The sequence below is a fragment of the Larimichthys crocea genome, chromosome XXIV (assembly GCF_000972845.2).
Source record: "Larimichthys crocea isolate SSNF chromosome XXIV, L_crocea_2.0, whole genome shotgun sequence".
Lineage (NCBI taxonomy): Eukaryota > Metazoa > Chordata > Actinopteri > Sciaenidae > Larimichthys > Larimichthys crocea.
Window position 1 is genome coordinate 8,198,331 of NC_040034.1, and position 17,378 is coordinate 8,215,708.

At 42.8% G+C, this 17,378-nt stretch overlaps 1 protein-coding gene across 3 annotated transcripts in view; it reads right to left on the reverse strand.

Moving 5' to 3' along the window:
- Positions 1–17,378, reverse strand: part of luzp1 (leucine zipper protein 1) — a 47,628-nt gene that overhangs the window by 27,662 nt on the left and 2,588 nt on the right. For 2 of the 3 annotated variants that reach the window (XM_027274506.1, XM_027274507.1), the window contains one exon: positions 3,337–3,395. The gene's annotated coding sequence lies outside the window, so the exon portion shown is untranslated. Of the gene's footprint in view, positions 1–3,336; positions 3,396–9,980; positions 10,031–17,378 lie in introns of all 3 variants that reach the window. The other variant, XM_027274508.1, reaches the window with a different exon arrangement.

Below are 17,378 nucleotides of genomic sequence, written 5' to 3' on the forward strand. Positions count from 1 at the left end.
ACACCTGACTTCAGACTATTCTCAAACTCAAAAAACGGAACACTTCATTTACAGTCAGAAGATAACAGAGCCATGATCTGTGTCTGCAGAGTGTCATTGGCCTGAAGCGCCTGCAGACACACTGAGAAAGGTAACTATACACCAGCTGCCACGATGCATTAACAGGCTTATCTGAGCAGTGAGGTGAGATTTATGGTGAGAGTGCTACCTCACACCCATTTTTTTTTTCCCATCCCAGGTGGACTGGGTTAAAGAATGTAAAGGGCGTAAACCAAGCACCAGTCTGTGGCAAAAAGGCACATGACACAGCAGTAGTAAACTCTACTTTACGACACTTTATTCTCACAATTGAGGAAATTACTCAAGAGAAAAATTTAACAGAAAGAGAATGAAAGAAATCGTGAAGGTTTGAGAGTACCATCTTATTTTTATTCAATCTCACCATTCCTCCTTCATTTGTGTCCTATTTTCCATCAGTCTCTGTCAGTGTCCCCCTTTAAATATCACGACAACCCCCATTTCTGCTGCTGCATCCCAGCCCCGTTTTCTTTCCTTGCCCTTCATCCTCATCCCCCTGCCTTCCTGCTGAATTTATGTGTCCTTCCCACTGTACCTAACAGAGGAGGAGTTAACAGTTGATCATCAACCTCGGTCGGTGATGATGGATTGGACTTTTTTTTTTAGACGGCTGACGACAGCCTCAATTCACAGCTATATCAAAAGCTCTTAGCGTACAGCCCTACAACCTTCTGCCGGTCTGCTTGGCATCCTGCTCGTTCACTGCTTCACCATCCTAGCACACATGCACACAGACGTGCACACATACATACACAGTTTGGTTGGCAGAGCCTCATCAGCCTGAGCTTTGGCATTAGCTGCCTGCTGCGGCTGAATGGAGACCTCAGTGGCTCTCTGATGAGGAAGAAACAGAACAGAGAGGGAGAGGGAGAGAGAGTGGTAGCAGCAGAAAAACTGCAGAGCAAAACGCATCAAATAATGCGAGGTAAGCAAAGGAAGATAAAGCTAGAGAAGAAAAAAAAAACAGACAAGAAGGCGAGAGAAAGAAAAAGAGAGAAAGATGAGGGGAGTGACTCCACAGAATGCAGAGCAGGTAGTTGCCAGAGTGGATTACTGCAGCAGGAATGCAGCACTGGCTACAGGATGGAGGGAGGGAGGAGAGCAGGAGGTAAAATGATGAAGCTGTGTATCAGAGGAGAGACAGAAGCATACTGAATCATACAATGTGTACAGATTGTCCTATTACTGTAAGTAAACAAAGACGTCACACTGCAAAGGGCAGGGGAAAAAACAACAGCCAATCTGAGCTTATTACATTTCACATTACAAAAAAGTGATCACACATTTTAATATCTGAACACATAACAGGATACTTGAATTTAAAAATTAGCAATGGATTCTGGCGTGGATGAATACGCCTTCAAATGGCCTCCAGGGTGCAGGAAGTGAGACTTTGTTTTGGTTTATTAAGAGGCAGTTTGCACGAAGACCTAAAGCCAACGCAGCTGAACAGACAAGCAACAAAGCAGCACCGTAAAATGTCACCGATATTTCACAAATAATAATAACCGAGGCTCTTGCACCATTTCACTGCAAAGAGAGTCGGATGAAAAGACTGCGTGTTAAAAACTATAGCCTCAAGACTGTTAGCTCAGCAGTTGGAAGCACCAATAAGCAGCTCTCAGGCTCAGTAAAATCTTATTTATTTAACCATTATCTTGTTTGTTCAATTGAAAATGACTTTCAGACAAAGCCAGGCTAGCAGTTTCCCCCTGCGGACAGTCATTATGCTAAGCTAAGCTAGAGATCATGAGAAAACGAGTGTCATGTGCCTTTAGTAGCAGGGCACTGATATGAGAACCCCCCCTTTTCCTGTTTTACTGTCAGTTTTTTCGTGGTCTCTGTTAGTTCGGCACTATTTAGGACGAATCCAGCTCGAGCAGGATGTGAATCAGCATCTGGAATAATAAACGCATGTAAATGCAGCTCAGCGAAGACGGGCAGAACACGCCTTGGCCACATATTGACCTTAAACGGTCGTGTGAACAGACAGTCGAGTCGACGTGGTAAGACGGTGACACATGTACCGTCTCTGCTGACTAACCTGGACTGATTACACAAAGAAAGAAGAAACGCACCAGCTGCTTGTCGCCGAGAGCAGAAGCGCACTGACCCATACGTTAATACGTGCTGTGGTTCATTTCAAATATTCAGTTTAGTACCTGGAAAGGCTCGTCTACACCAGGTGTTAGGAGTCTAATCAATTCTAAGAATCTATTATAATTTTGAAACAGAATTTTTTCTATATATCGTACCATCAAAATCTATATGTGTGCCACTCCTGTGTGACTTCAGGCTACAGGAAAGGAAGTTCGGCGCCGGCGTTTGTGCCCGACAGGAAACAGACTCACAAAGAGCAGAGGAGGGTCGGAAGAGAGAGCGAGGAGGAGGAGGGGGAGGAGGGAGAGAGGAAGGGAGGAAAAGGTGGGCAAATGGAAGAGGAGGAGGTCGAGAAGAAGAAGAAGAAGGAGAGGAAGAGATGTGGAGGAGCAAAGGGAGGAAATATTTGAAATTCATTGACATTATCAATACTTTGAATTGATTTTGTCTGACTGGGTGACACAAAACACACATACAGATACCATATCAACAGGTATGTAGGTTTAAGAATGCAATCATTCTCTTTTTTTTTTTTTTTTTGGTGCACAAGAGGGGGAGGAATTTTTTGGAATAGTTCAATTTGAGTAAAGGAAATAGTTTTTAGTCTTTTTATCCTGCAAGTAGAATGAAAAACATCTACAGCACTCACATGTCTGTATATTGAGCACAGCTGGAGCAAAGAGGAAATAAGCTTAGTTTAGCAGCTTTTTTAAGCTGACCTGGATATCTCTAAAGACAAAATAATAATAACACAGAACAGACGTACTAGTGAGATTTTGTACAGATTAAACAAAGACACTGTGTGTGCTTTAGATTCCCTGTATTTCCAGCCTTTATGTCAAGCTAAGCTAATCACCTCCTGACTCCAAACAAACCACACACCCAAAATGTTTAAATATTTCTTTGAGAAATAAAACAAAAATGTGTTGAGTAAAGCAGATAGATTGCATACCATACAAAACCCACAATATGTAAATTGATCGCTGCAAAAATCTCCTATTACTGGATTTACTGGACATTTTGATTTGACATTTTTAAAAGGTCTTTCATTCACGTCTGATGACTTTCGCAGACTTTCAGTGACCCACACACATCCTGTGAGTGTACACAGAAACAAATAAATCAACATTAGTCAAAGCACTGGAAGGCACGACTTACATTTTAGATGCATCCTTTTATTTATCGCCTGTTAATCTTCTCTTCCCAAAGTCTCCATCCTGTGGTAAAAAAAAAAGACACAAGCAGGGCTCAAAGTTAAAAAATGTACTGGTCATTGTGATATCAAGACACACACACACTCATACCATCTTTCCCCCATTATTGTTATGTTTGTTAGTTGGCAAGGCCTTGGAGCCTGCGGCCGCGCTGACAATGCTATTACTGTAGGGGAGATTGTTCACAGTCAAGCTAACGGACTAAGAATGAGCTCAGATATGGGACGCACTCGTAGGCTTTGCAATAGACTCATGCATGAGCAGACAAGCAGTGTTTGGCCACGACAACAGAAGGCCCTATTCAGTTCTCTGGGGAGGCACTGGTACACACACACACACACACACACACGCACAAACACACACGCACCATTATCATAATCATCATCATCATCATCATCTTAGAAGCCCTCATCGGCTTCAAAACATGTGCATGGTTTAAACACACACACACACACACACACACACACACACACACACACACGCACACACACGCACACACACGCACACACACGCACACACACGAACGCAGAAAACAACCCAGACTTGGAGCATTCCACTACAGTAGCATTCCATATGTTTGGTTAAGCACAGAGAATCCAGATTTAAGACTGGAATCTGGACTGAATTTAAAGGATGAGAGAGGGAAGTAGAGGGAGGGGAGGAATGAGGAGGAGGAGGAGGAGGATGGGGGAGGAAGGGGAGGAAGGGGGGAGACTGTAAGCAGCAACAGGACACTCTGATACAGAAAACACATTAAACAATGATCTATTAAGAGGTGCTCAAAATAATGGAAATATGTTGAACATCTTAAAAGTTTTATGACAACTAAACAAACTCAATCTGCTGATGATGGAGACTCTGGATCAAAATTGTTTTTGTCAGCAGGATGTTAGAACTTTTACTGTAACAAGAAGATAAAACATGTAGGGCTGCAGCTGACGACTCTTTTCATTATCAGTTTTATGCTTTAAGTTTTTGTTCCATTCCTCCTTCCTTCCTTTCTTGTTACAGTGAAAGCCAACTAGTCTATAAATTGTCAGAAAATAGTGAAAAATAGTGTAGCTAATGGGTCAAATTCCCACGTGTTAACAATGTGTTGTCAACACGTCCCTTCAGTTGTCAGTTTCACATATGTTTGGCTTCTTTGGTCTTCCATACGGTGATGTCAAACTGTTCGTGTCCAAACTTTTTAAACCAAAACCCAAATATATTTAAATTTGTCACCGCAGATGATTTAGAAAATCTGCAAATCCTCACATTTAAACAACTGGAACAACTAGATTTTAGGTCTAAATAACTGTAAAGATTAAAAATAGTTATCAGTGTCTGCAAACGGTACAGAAAGAGGCTTTTCTCTAGAAAGTAGAGCCAAGTGATGTACTCAAAGACAGTTCGACTATGTAAGCAACTACTGATGGACAGAAAGAATCAGTCTTTTAGTTGCTCCTGCCACTCTTAACTCCTCTCCGTGCCATCCTTTCCGTTTGTTCCTAGACATCCTTTCTTTACAGGAAGGAGACAGCCCTGCTGCTCTGCACTCAGCTCCGTCATGTTAAATTCATGAGCGCAGCGGCGTGACACCGGCACACCGTTTTTCGCTGAATCATCTGACATTCTCACACTACACAACAACGCTTCTGCACTGCACTAAACCAAATGTGTGACTCTGCTGCGTGCAGAGACAGCTTTTTTTTTTTATGTGCCGTGTGATCGATAAACCCTCGTTTTAATTCAAATATGTGATTTTACAAGTGGGATTTAACACATTCTTAGCCATTCAGAAGACGCCAAATACCCCGGTGACCAGAGGCCACATGTTTGTCTGTGTTTGTATGTGTGTTCTTGGTGTGTGTGTGTGTGTGTGTGTGTGTGTGAGAGAGAGAGAGAAGGGGGGGGTCGAGCTATTCATTCAGACAGTTAGCCAACCCATAACCAAACAGAAACAGAAACCAGCTGTCTCCTTCTCATCCCTCGCTCTCACTCACGCACACAGCATGTCAGGTTGGGGAGGATTCATTGCGTTACTCAGCAGAATAAAGTGAAACCGTGCGAGGTGGCACTTTCTCCGGGGTTTCGATCTGTCGTCAGCTCAGCTAACACCTTTTCTTTTCCAAAGCAAGTGTCACTTCCAGCAGACTGCATCCACTTTACATGTATTTATGTGTCAGGAACTGAACTTATGAACTAGTACAGTATTTGAAACCATTTTCAGGTCTAAAAAATGGAATCAGATATGAATTAATCCTTTTAACTCTGAATAAAACATAGAAAACTTGAATAATTTGAAGATTCAATAAACTGATACATCATGAAGAACTACTCTTTCTTTCATGACTCTTCTGCTTACATTTGTATTTTTTGACCATTTTAACTAAAATATCCTCCGTCTCCTGTCCTTTTTCCACAACAGACACATTACTACGCACTGCACTGTACTAAAAGAGAAAGCTCGCCATCCCTGTACAATCTGTGTTGATATGTGACGGGATTATCTGTCAGGACACATCCAATGTCACCGAGATACATCTCTGTATATTTATCGTTCCTGGAGCGTTTGGTCCTGACCGCACAATACCACCCTAAGTCAGTGTGCTAACATGACAAAGAAACATGATATTTCTTACCTTGATAATAAAAAAATAAAAAAAAGTAAAGCAGAGCAGGAATCCACTTCCTTTTCATTCTACATAAATATGTTATCGTGTAATGTTTATCTTTGTCACACATACAATGGAAGGCCGTTGATAAGTTATCAGTGTGTGCTTTTGAGCACTTAGGCTTTCCAAACATACAATAACTATGAGGCCACACACACCCATGTATGCACATTCATATATACTACACTTTAACCTAACAGTGTCCTGACTGGAAGCAACAGCATGGAAGATTATTACAAATTCAACGTGGGAAGGCACAGATGCTCATAGATTTTAAAGTGCCAGCCAAGCAAAATTGATGCATTCAAATGCAGTGTGGAGGGAAAAAGGAGTGTCATAAGAAAAGATGGGTAGAGAAATCATGTCGGGTAAAACAAGAGAGGAATTTAAGGACAATGAAAGAAGGGGGAAGAGAGAGATCATGTTCAATTTCCTCCTCAAGAGAACATTTCAAGGCCTGAAACTCCATCCTTGGGTTCCACTGGCCAGGCAGGCTTCGTTGTGCATGGAAGCCCATTTCCTGTGTGTGATTAGCAGAAGGGAGAGTGTGCATACGTGTGTGTGTGTGTGTGCGCACTGGGGGTTGCAGTTCAGAGAGGTCTGGGGTTGTTTTGTCTGCTCGGGGAGGAAAGGAATGCCCAAATCAAACACGGTGAACAGAATGCATAGAGAGAGAGAGAGAGAGAGTGGAGCACAAGAGAAAGACAGAGCAGATACACATGGAGACGAAAGATGGGGAGAGACGGGAAGCGTGGATCCAGAAAGTGGCCGACGGGAGTGGACAAAAGAGAAGAGGAGGACGACACCGGAGAAGAATAGAGCGAGGGATCAATTTTTCACTCGCTGCCACTGAAGCCTGTGAGCAGCATTCCTCCTGCTTCCATTTGCATTCCAGCTGAGTGGCAAGGTGGAGTAAGAATTTTGTCTTCAAGCTGACAAGCTGTCAACTGGAAAACCATCCACCTCTTCAAATCACCATGAACCTGCAGAACCTGTCTTAATATCTAATGACTTACTGCGCAGCGATACAGGCGTCCCTGTTACAAAAACAACAGCCAGCGCATTCCCACACACACGCATTCACTGCTGCTGACTCCACGGATTAGTGTCGACTATTTTTCATTTATACAACAACAGTAATATGACAACTGCTAATGTCACAGAACACCTTTGTTGGCTTACGCGGCTTAACAATAAAAGGAGCCTCCTGGCATGTGAAGGAGTTCTTAAAAAGGTCAAATCCACTATTTTGAATCAACAAGACCTAGACAGGTCTGTCTGCTGAAGACAGCATGCAAACAAATGGGATTTCAAAACATTTTACATTCTCGAATAACTCATTAGAGATCTGTGTTTCAAATTATGATGGTCTGACAGAGGTTTAGACGACGATTAGAATGATTATTTTAATTTTTTGATTAATCCGACTAGTTGTTTGGTCGATAAAATGTCTGAAAGTGATGAAAAATCCCCGTCATGATTTTGTAAAGTGTAAGTGGCACCTTCAGATTGTTTGTTTTGTTGAACCAACAGTTTAAAACCAGAAGATATTCAGATAAACTGGAACAAGGGCATATTTGGCGTTTAGGCTTTAAAAATGGCCGGGTTACATGGGTTGCATTTGACACTGAAGATTCATATATTTACATTTGACCAACACATAAAGAATCTGGTATTTCTTTAATTTTGTGTTTCTATATAGTGTGGATGTTCCAAAACAACATTTATACTTGGAATAAACTTAAATTACCTAATCAAAATAGGGTTGTGTCATGTGGACTCATGATTCTCATAATTCTCTCATTTCCCTGCAGTTTCAAAGTTCAGCTTCCAAACACTTGTGTTGCGTGCATGTGCGAGCTGGACCCTGCCCTTGCAGCAGTGAGCCATTCCTTGACTGGCAGAGCAGAATTGATAGGCCGCTATTGTTTCCTTTTAAGGTCAATTGTGTCTCAAATGCTTGGCATGGCTGCGAGTGCAGATCCAGCTGGCTGGCAGGACAGATAAAGCAGTAATTTAACTGCATTCTTCAGTGCAGTCCACACCTAGAGGGAGAAAGAGGAAGGGAGGTAGAGAAAGAGATGGAATGAGAGAGAGAGAGAGAGAGAGAGAGAGAGAGGAAGGCTGAGAATATTTAAAGACAAGTAGCCACCAGAGAGGCAACTGGAGGTTGAAATGGGAACGATTTTAAGAGGTTTAGACAGAGAGAAGCGAAAAATGTGTTACTAGAGGGTAAAAACAAGGAGGTAAAAACTACAGAGAGTTTGTCCAAGTGGGTGGGCAAGACTCAGTCTTTGCCACGGGCATCGAGCTCTGCTGTACCCTTGTTTGCCCTGGCAGTCAAAACACACCGCCACATGTGGTAGGCCTGTTTGTCAAGACCACAAGAGAAGGGTATACACATATATACATACAGTACATTTCTACCCACATAGAGACCTAAACTTCTCACGGGGTGACAAACTGCGTCAATCATTGCACAGCCTCAAGTTTTATTCCCCGGGAAGATTCTGCATACTGCGCCCACTCACTGTAAGTTACTCTGAATGAAAGCATCAGCTAAATGTCTAAAATGTTTAAATATCCAGCTGAAGAGAGGAAAAAAAAAGAAAAAGAAAGAGAGGGAGGACCGGCTTAGCTTCACAAATAAACCCAGACGCTGGGAGAAAGAGAGGGAGCCGGGCTGAAGGTTGGATCATAAAATATGCCTGGTATTCCACAATGTTCCGCAGTGCACAAATGAGCCACTCAGGATGTGTTATGGGATTCCTGTGAGGCTCCTGTGTCTGAATGTGTCCACTGCACACACATGTACACGCTCACACAAACACACAACCTAACTGTGGGCGAGTCGACGCTACACCAGTTTAAAATGACCGATAAAACAATCGCAGTCGAAAAGAAAGCGCACGACAAACAGGTAAATGATTGCGTTTTCGTTAAATGGTGTCTTTTGTTATGCAGTTATCCAAATGTTAGCCAACTTTTAGTGACGCAGGGAGAGAAGAAAAGAAAAGAAGGAGGGGGCAAATGACCGGACCACCGGAGGGGAGGTGATGACTCGCTCATAGTCTGAGCCGCTGTGTGTTTTACTCTAAGCAAATGGGAGACTAATGCATGTGTGTTATCCCTGTGAGTGATTCACTGTGTTTAGGTTAACACAGGGATGTTCCAGTGAGTCAAACCCCAGACAGAGTACTGAAACGATCAGGTCAGTTAATCAATACGATGTTCCCAGGTTCTCTAATGTGGAAGATTTGGGTCTTGCACATCATCTGGGACTTTTGGAAACAAATGGAAATAAACTTTAACTGCAGATATCAGAAAAATGAGGGCAATTTTGACTATTTCCGAACATGTATTCAACAAATTAATCAAATCTAATAAATGAACACATTAAAATAATCATTAGTGGGGCATCCTGGTTGCCTGGTAGCCTCTGTTGTATGTCATTCTCCCTCTTCCTTTGCCTTGTTTCCTGTTTGGCTCTATACTATAAGTTGTCCAACAAAGGTGGAAAGTAAATGTTAGGTACAACTCTGCTCAGCCACACTTCTTTTTCCACTACAAAAACTTTGGACATTAAAGGGTTTGTCTCTAGAAGTAAAAGCTGCACTTTTAGCCTAGTCTATTTTTATGGTCTCGCCATGGCTCGCATTGTGCTGCTTCACTTCCCCTGGTTGGGACAGCTAGCACGAGAAGGAGCTCCAAAAGCAATGTTGGCATTTAAGGGGAAAACCAGCCAACCCAGCCCTCAGATGCCCTTTACAAAAGGCAACATAGCAGAGATCTCCTCCAAAATAAAAAACCAAAGCAGAGAAGAGGGGGGGGAAAGGGTACAAATGAGGGGAAAAAGAGAGGCTGAAAATAGCCTAGCAGTCGGGGTCTGCATGCATCAGCACCACAATGATGAAAGCTCCTAAAACCAGACCTGCTAATACATGGATGGATGGATGGACGGAGGGACGGAGGGAGGGATGTCTGTGGGAAAGAAGAAAAACATCTTACCATGAGGGTATTAAATGAGGGTAGGTGAAAACAGAAGGCAAATAGAAAATAACACGGCTTAGTTAAGTTAGATAAAAGGTCATATATATATGAATAAAAAGGTGCTAAATATAATGAACTTGTCCCAACTAATTGGAGAAGTGTTTACAAAGTAAATAAGTAAATGAACAGAATAATAAAGTTAAGCAGAAACCGAGCACAGAAGACAAAACAGGCGAGAGAAACAGAAGAGGGGGAAGTGAGCAATGGGCAGGTCGCCATGGTGTCTGAGCATTCCTCTCTGAGAACATGTATATTTTCTGATCACAAGAAAAATAATCTGCCGGAGGAATTTTATTTTGAGAGCCGCCCTGTAGATCCAAGGATTAGAGCAGGTCATACAGGAGTGTGTGTGTGTGAGAGTGAGAGTGTGTGAGAGTGAGAGTGAGTGTGAGCATAGCCCTCATACAGTCAAGGTGGAGGTACAAGGGCAAAGATCCCTCCGCCCCCTCCTCCTCTATGCATCACTACACAAGATTTTTTGCAAAGTAAGAGCATGTGAGGATCCAGACCTGGACTGTTTGAGTCACATATGATCCGATGAACAAACATACACGCCTACACTGTACATCAAAATGTATTTATGATTAATGAGTGCAAAGTCCAACTTTCTTTTCCTCAACTTCTCAGTCTGTCCTCTCATTTTTTAGTCAACTTCCTCTGTTGGACTGAATGAAACCCTGTAAAGCTCACTAATTCTTTCTTTATTGTTCGTTTAATCTGTAGAAAATACGAAAAACAAAGTGTAAAAACGATGATTCGCTGTTTTACGGGGTGGGGGGTGGGTTATGTGTAAGACTTTTTATTGGTCTGGACCAATAACTTCTAAGTCTCTGCTGGTTGCCTGGCAACTGGTCAGAGCCAAGAAAGAAGGAAGTGTTTCAATCCAGACTGTAACATATTCATTTTCAGGGAATAAATTATACTCCAGTTTCTCTGCCTTTAAAAAAAACTACTTTCTACTCACCGGTAACATGAATTTCATGTTATGTTCATTCCAGCGGTCAACGACTATTCTTGACACTCAAGAGTAGGAGTACAAATAGGTGACGTTATTGTGTTGGGCTACCACAGGCGGCCACAACAGCTTCACTACTCCTTGGCATAGATCTGACAAATCTCTGCAGCTCTAACTTCAGGGCTCCTCCAAAAGATCTTCCCTCCTTTGGTGTTTTGATGCCGGAGACTCACTCATCATTTTCATCAAACCCTTCGTTCTTTAAGCATCTGTATTTGTTGTGCACTCATTTATTTAGTGTTTTTTTCCTTTAATTTGTCACATCTAAGGTGGTTTCCAAATCCGCATTTTCCTACTACTAAGATCAAAACATAAGAGTCATCAGACACATCAAAGTACAAGACAAGACAGCAGGAACATTTGATTTAGTCTCTCTGGGCCTCACCCAAAAAAAGAGACAAATAATTCAACTTGGAAGTTTTGGCCGGTTAAAAATAAACCCGTACACTCTACTCCAACCGGTCCCTCAACACAGACTCGAGACCTCACGATGAACCCGACCTCTGCTGAGCACTGGACGAGTACCACCAACCGTGAACTCCTGCCAACCACCCTCACGTCAGTCAGTAGCCGTCCGGCTGCAAATAACAGGCTAAAACATCATAAATTCTAGGGGACATAAGCAGTAACTATAATGCTGCGGAAGAGAGGTTGAAAGAGACATATTACAGCTCTCGGCATATAAACACTCATTACACTGTAGTGATGGTACCCAAGACATACAAACCCTGCTGCTGGGTGAAGACCTTTGTTTCAACATTTAGTCCTTTTATGTATATAACTGAGGTTATAGACTATGTGTGGAGGTTAGACATCTGTGTCAGTGTGTAGGTGGCACGAGGTGGTATTTTTCTTCAACAGGCTTTTCTAGCTCTTGCTCCATCAAAGCGAGGCATGTGTGGTCTGCGCCATTTACCACCGCCAGCATCACAAGACAGATAGGAAGTAGAGCGTGATGTTTACCGATCTTCTCCTCCCTTGATCATCATCTGGCTGGCTGTTCAGCCAGATCACTAGGAAGAAGTATGCATCTTGAACCAGACTGGAATGGCTCCTGAAATATGCCAAATATGCCCCTGACCCCCCTCCTTTCCTGAAGACGTAGGTCTGCTTACTAGCCCACCCTACTTCCCTTCTAGTCCCCCCCCAACCCACAGCATTCCTGCGCTGTACACAGCACCGAACGCGCGCATACTTACAATCACAGATGACCCACTCACATAGAAAATGTTATGGACATTAATAACACAAGTTTCCACCCAGCTGACCCAGACATGCCTTTTAAGGGTAAGCGGTTCAGATTTCTCTTTTCATTAACTTCCAAAAATACCCCTGGACCAGGCGAGAGAAGGGGGAGTGACAGGAAAAAGAGGGTGGAGGTGGAGGTGGAGGGAAGGGGGGGGTGGTGGTTCTCCTCTTTAGCAAGACGAAAAGAGAGAAGGAGTAAGACAAGATAACAATCAGAAGGAGAGAGGGGGAAATACTGGCCTGTTGAGGAGGAGAACACCTAAAAAAATAAAAGTGTGGCTGAGGAATTTACAAGAAATGTCTTAACTTTAGCTCTCCCCTGTTAAAATGTCTCAGTCCCTTTCTCCACTCCCTCCCTCTCTCGCTCTCTCTCTCTCTCTGCCTTGCTGTGCCTCCTACATGCTTTTGAAGTCTGTTTCCTTTGCACTTCTTTCCTTTTTTCTTCCAGGATCGACAAGGTAGCAGCCATTTTTGAGAAGCCTGTACAGTGTAGGAACAAAACAGGCACACAGGGAACCTTCTGTAAAACAACTTATTGGAGGCTGAAATGTCCAAGAGAAACTTGAGTCCCACACAGGAACCAGTTGGAAAATAAAAAAAAAAAGAAATCCAAAAACTAAGAAACTTGTGTTACAGGTCAGGCTGACAGCATGTAAAACACAAACACAGAAGCAGAGTGACCCACATTATTAGCCAATGTGGTCCAAACTCCAGCCATGTGGGGCAGCTGGCCTGGTCCGGCTGCTGATTAAACATTAGAGGGCTTATCACCTTCAGCCATCAGGGTATACTGTATCTCACAGCCACAAATACATGCCATGATGCCTTTTGCTAAATAAACTGGCACTCAGCACCGAGGGCAAGGGGTGTGAGAGAAAGAGACAGCTTGAAAGAAATCCAGGAAGTCACAAGTCACATGTAGGAATCTAAAAAATCATAGAAATCCGCCGTGGTTATCAGCCATGTTTACACCTGTGATAAGCTGCTGGGAGGTTACATTCACGATGGATGTTTGCAAGAACAAGACAAAGAGACAGATATGAGACTTCAAAAGATGACTCACGTGGGAAACCGTCTGAAGACTAAACTCCCCCTGAGCTTGATCTTAGATTCAAGATCAAACCCATGGAAGTGGAAGCGGTGGCAAGGCTGGAAAATTATCGGAAAAAAACATTCAAACATACCACAAATAATAAATTATATTCTGGTAGAGCATCTACGGACTCAACACTAACTATGTCCGTCTCTGCTCATGTGTGATAAGGAAATGGTGGAAGCCAAAATGAAGACCAGATGATGTTTTTTACCCTTCTGTTACCATAGTTTAAGAACCATCACATGATCAACAGCAGGCCAGCTGCCTGGTTTGGGGGGCTGCACAGGAGCGATGGGTGTTCCTGAAATATGGCACTAGGAGATAGTTTGGAAGTGCGGTACAGGTCTGCATTACAACCAATAGATAATTCCTGAGGTACAGTGATGGAGGCGGATTTAAGACATCTGTTTCGGGCGTCTGGTATCTGAGCCAGATTTAGAATTTCTCATAAAAAGACGCCCAGAACTGCTATTTGTTATCATGATACTGCAAACGCTCCAATTTAGCTTCATATTTTCGCTTAGTGCAAGCAAAGTTTTGAACTTCTCGGCTGACACAGGTCAACGTAAATTAAGCAGCTCAAAGATCCGATATGATGTCATGCTATCCTGTACATTCATAACGGTCTACTGAGCTTTCTTCAGAATCACAAAAGGAAAAGCAATGTCCGCCTGCCAAAACTGCTGAGATGACTGACTTGCCAGTTTGTCACACATAAAAGAATACAAGGAAATGGAAACGTGTCATACCCAGCATTACTGAGGGGGTGTCAGAGGTCTGTGTAAAGTTTCAGTAAATGTTTCAAAGACGTTTTTCCTCAAACTTGATGACTACTAAGCATACGAAGTTGATCATTTAACAACAGCCTGATTCATCCAGAAACAATCCAATGTCATAACCAGCTGATCATGTAACAGGTAACCACCCAGTGACTCAATAAAATCTTTAACAGGTCAGGTAGGATGTGTTAGCTTCGCTGACTAATGAAGGAGTAGGAGTCAGGGTTACATAATGGTGAAATGTTGCTGAACATTATCACTTCAATTACAAAATACAATACTATATAAAGCCAGGAAGGCAATGATAAAACTCATGGGAATTTATTGTTTGGGACTCACAGCAAAGTAATGAGCAGGACTGATGACTTACAGTCATATGATGTAACTATGATTTAGTTCACTGGATTAAAAAATGATGCTGCCTGGTTATCAGTTTCTGAATATATGATTTCATGTCACATGGGGGAAAATAGACTTTTGAGAGTCAACAATGTAGTGGATACAATAGTCACGTGCACCCACGGCCTTCAATGGAGCAGCTCTCCCGTGATCAAACTGTTGGTTCAGAGTCACCTGCAGCACAGCAGAGTGATGAGGCCTCAACTGAGTGAACACGCCACCACACAGGACAGAAAGCCCACCAGAGCAGCTGGTAATGAGGAGGCTTTTTGGCACGCTTTGCAGGACTAACGAGGGGGGATTCATTCACACGCGCAGAAGAAGTCGCATGAACAGAAACCATTCTTGCTTTGCCGTGGAATTCTTGAAGAGTGAGAGCACATATCTGTTGCTCCGTGTGTCAGTGTATGTGTTAATGAGAGCCTGAGAGAGGCGTGTGAACACTTGGAGCTGAGATGTACTTCTGGCCACTACTCGCTGAGTGATTGACACTCTCGGTCTAGTATCCGATGACAGATCGACATGGCTGGGAACAGCACAGAGGAAAAGTGTTTTGGCACGTAGACCTATATGCACACACACACACACACACAGACACACACAGATATATAACAAACCCATGAATACACACACACACGGTTCAAGTAGTTTGAACTTCAGCTGAAATCACAGAGCCCGGCCCTGTCACAGGCCCACCACTGATAAAGAAAGCTGGCAAGGAAAAGCAGCGAGGGGAGAGCGGAAAAATAGGAGGAAGATAGGAAAATGAATGTGTATAGTAGAGGAGCGAGACGAAATAGTAGAAGGTGATGCATCTAATAACTGTTTCTTTATGGATTAATAGCTTAGTGTCAACAAAAATACCAAGTTCCCAGAACTCAAATCGAAGTGTTTAACATTAAAAAAACAAATTATTGGAATATTGGACTTACTGGACTTGCTTTACTTATTGGTTGATTGTTGATTTGAATTCCAAACAGCCTAAATAAGCAGACATACACATGGTGTACATATCACACAAGCAGTTCACGAGCCTGCTCCTACCTCGTGGGTAGTCTGCCAATAACTTTCTTGACTTGACGAAATCATTTGCTCTATTAATGTCAGATGTTCAGTTTACAATCACAATCCAGAAGCTGGAAGTAGATGTTGTAGAAACACCTCTAACAAACACACACACTCCAGAGATTGGGTATGTACATACACGAGTGCGTGCGTACGTCTCGTTTAGGCGTCTTCATGGCGTCAGGCCATCCTCCTGCAAGTCTGCTAGCAGACAGACAGCAACTCCAGCTGGCCTGCGTATTGTCAACAGCAGCCTGTGTCCTGGATACTGAGCCCATTATTGCATTATCAAAAAAACACACACGCATACACACACACTCACAAAAGGATATACACTCACAGGCTGTGTGTGGGCCTTAATACGAGCTGCTAAGAGACCATGATTCATCTGTGCTATTTCAAGGAGGCCCGAGTCTCCCACTAATAATAACCAACACCATCACCATCAGGTCCAAACTTCTATCTGAGCTATCCATTACAGCTTATTAGTTGTATAGGTTACACGGGAAAGGACACGCGCCTGCTTCTGTGGGTGCTGACTTTTCTTTTAACATTTATTCCTCTGAGAATGAACAAGCTATGCAACTACACAATTAGCCAATTGACAGATAATTATTCCACAATCATTTTGCTCATTGAAAAACTGGAAACAAACACTCAGATGTAAAGATTTGATCATTTCCTTCTCATATATGACAGTGAATTGAATATCTTTGGTTTCTATGATGGCAATTTCTCACAAATTTTTTGACAAGTCATAGCCAAAACAATTTACCGATGAATCAATACGTTTTCACCCATACTAAAACCGCAGGATATATACTGAAGGTGATCTTATGTTTTAATGTTTCCTAACGGTTTCCATCCAATTAAACACTAACAATATCCATTCTTATTCGCATCCGCATGACGTCAATGTCCATGTACTGTAATTCCACACTGATGTGACGGCCCTACACTAACAGCAGAGGCTCTGTGCATAAACCTTGATGTGCGGAGTGGCAGTAATACTACCGCCGACAGGCTGGGTTCGACATTCCCGGCGGTTTGATTCTCCCAGGCAGAAAACCTCAATATTTTAATTTAATCCCCAGAGCAGTCATTTAGCCACTCCGTAATCCCCAGGTCCAGTGCTTAGTCTGATAATTACCCTTATTGGACACCCATAATGATTAGTTTTTGGTTTCACCCAAAGCAGTGCAGGCAGTTTCATAGGGCGGTCGTGGCGTTCTGCGGAGTGGAAAACCAATCATGCGTGGTATAGCTCAGGTCGTAAAAGAAGAGAGAGGGGTATGATTATTATTTTGCATGGCAGGCGACAACTCCTGGACAGGACATAGCGCAAACTCCATCTTTGTGTAACTTTCACTTGTTGGCATCCAGGATCACTTTAAAGATCACAAAACAAGTGGTGGTGACGGCAGCGGCGGCGGCACTCCTACTGTGTCAACATGAACAGCTATCATTGCACTGAGCAATCATGTTCAGTTACTGGAATGAAAGTCAAAAGGGGTGCATCCACTGGGAATCATCTCTCCTCAGAGCCAATGCAACCAAACCTAACTTGGAGCATGATTTCTCCAAGACTGCAAATGCATGGATCAAGCAGCAATCAGGGAAAATTCACTTTGCTGGTACTCTCATTTAATTTTCCCTTTGCATTTCTCTCAACATTTC